Here is a 2,290-nt window from a genome sequence, read left to right as displayed (position 1 = left end):
CTTTTTGGTGAACAGGTAGAGTATTTAAAATTTTTCTTTTTAAAAATATCTTTGTACATTGTTTTCATACACTTGTGGGAGTCATTCTGTAGTATTAATTGCTAAAACAGAACTTTGCTGAATCCAAGGAATGCACAATTTAAGTTTTTTTGGTGTTTTTTTTTTTTTTTACTGTGAATATACTTTATTTAGTCATTTTTGCTTACAACTGAAACTCTGGGAATTCAAAGTTAACATCCTTGCCTGTGAGCTTCTTGCAGAGACCAGAAAAAGTTTCAACCTTTTCACATTGTTCTGCTGTGCTTTGTCCAAGTGCACCTTGATGAGTTGACTGCCGTCTAACTTCATGTAGATTCTCTTGCCTACAATTTCACGTGGGAAGACCAAGTCCTCAAAGATGGCATCCTGCACAGCTGTCAGACTACGGCTCCTGGGATACTTCTGCTTATTTTTTGTGTGGGTTTTTCAAATTGGCTTAGGCAGAATTCTCCTCTGAGCAATAACGACAACAAGCTTCCTGCTGAATTTTTTCTCTAAGTCACATACTAGCCGGACTTGGATTTTTTGGAAAGACTTCAGTCGAGAAACGGGAACAAAGATTTTGACAGCTTTCTCACCACCACCAACTTCAATTTCCTTGACTGCTGTGATGTTGAGCTCTCTGAACTGAGCCTTGACGTCCGAGTTCATCTCCAGCTCCAGGAGAGCCTGAGAGATGCCAGACTCGAACTTATCTGGCTTCTCGCCATTGGGCTTCACAATCTTGGTGCTCAAGCTGAACATGGCCTTCTCCCAGCAAACTGGGCGCGCCACTCCAGGGATGACTCCAAAAGCCGTTTTCCCCAATACCAGCAGAAAGGCCAGCCCAGGGATAGGTCACCACAATTTAAGTTTTAATACATAGTTCCAAATTATTTTACTTAAAGATTATGCCAATTTAGATTCCCACCAGTAATGTTTAGGATTCCAGTTTCTAGAGAGGTGCCGTGGCTCATGCCTATAATCCCAGAACTTTGGGAGACAGAGACGAGAGGACTGCCTGAGCCTAGGGGTCCATGAGTTGCCAATGCACTACGGCCCAGGTGACAGAGTGAGACTCTGACTCAAAAAAAATAAAATAACTCTTAACTAGAATCAATGGAGTTTCAGGAGAACACATCATGATATATTACAGAGAAATACTCATGATAGAACATCAAGTGAAAAGAGTCAAAACAAAGTTTTACATTTCACATTATCACTCTGCTAAGTATATACACATACACCCACACATAGTAAAAACTGGGAAGAACTGATCAGGGTGATAGTTACACACATGGATACATATATTAAAATATATTGAGCCATAGACTCAGAATTGGTGCACTTTACTGTGTTTAAGTGATGTAATAAAATTTTTTTGAACTGAAATGAACTATATAAAGGCACCAAAATGCTTACAGAGCAAGGCCGGGCGTGGTGGTTTATACCTATGATCCCAATACTTTGGCAGACTGAGGTGAGAAGACTGCTTGAGCCCACGGGTGCAAGACCAGCCCGTGCAACTTGGCGAGACCGCATCTCTACTATAAATCAAAAAATTAGCCAGGCATGGTGACACGTGCCTGTAGTTCCAGCTATTTGGAAGGCTGAGGCAGAAGGATCACCGCCCAGCAGGCCAAGGCTGCAGTGGCCATGAGTGTGCCACTGCACTCCAGTCTGCGTGACAGAATGAGACTTCAACTCAAAAAAAAAATGCTTACAGAGCTTAATTCTATATAGAGGAATGAGTGACTTATTTCAACATCCTTCTATAATTCCTGTGTCCTATAAGAAATATGTATTTTAAAACTCAACATTTTGATGGGGTTTTTTTGTTGTTTTTGTTTTTCAGTCAGGATCTCACTTTGTTGCCCAGGCTGGAGTGCTGTGGCAGGAGTGCTATGGCACAATCACAGTTCACCACAGCCTCAACCTCCTGGGCTCAGACAATCCTTCTGCCTCAGCCTCCCAAGTAGCTGGGACTACAGGTGCTTGTCACCACACCCAGCTAATTTTTTTATTTTTTGTAAAGATGAGGCAAGTTCCCATTCTGTTACCCAGGCTGGTCTCAAACTCCTGGCCTCTAGCAGGGCTCAGTGGCTCAGCCTGTAATCCTGCACTTTGGGAGGCTGAGGTGAGTGAATTGCCTGAGCCCGTGGGTTTGAAACCCGCCTGGGCAACTTGGCGAGACCTCATCTCTACAATAAATAAAAAAACTTAGCCAGGCATGGTAACGTGCGCCTGTAGTTCCAGCTACTTGGAAGGCTGA

The 2,290-nt window shown here is 42.9% G+C and overlaps 1 pseudogene; it reads right to left on the bottom strand.

The window, feature by feature from the left end:
* Positions 1-202: 202 nt before the first annotated feature.
* LOC103256795 lies at positions 203-783 on the bottom strand (annotated as a pseudogene).
* Between the last annotated feature and the right edge of the window lie 1,507 nt (positions 784-2,290).

Source organism: Carlito syrichta, unplaced genomic scaffold (assembly GCF_000164805.1).
Source record: "Carlito syrichta isolate Samal-C Ts95f unplaced genomic scaffold, Tarsius_syrichta-2.0.1 Scaffold296499, whole genome shotgun sequence".
Taxonomy (NCBI): domain Eukaryota; kingdom Metazoa; phylum Chordata; class Mammalia; order Primates; family Tarsiidae; genus Carlito; species Carlito syrichta.
The sequence above is the reverse complement of the archived record's forward strand: the minus strand, read 5'-3'. Positions and strand labels throughout refer to the sequence as shown.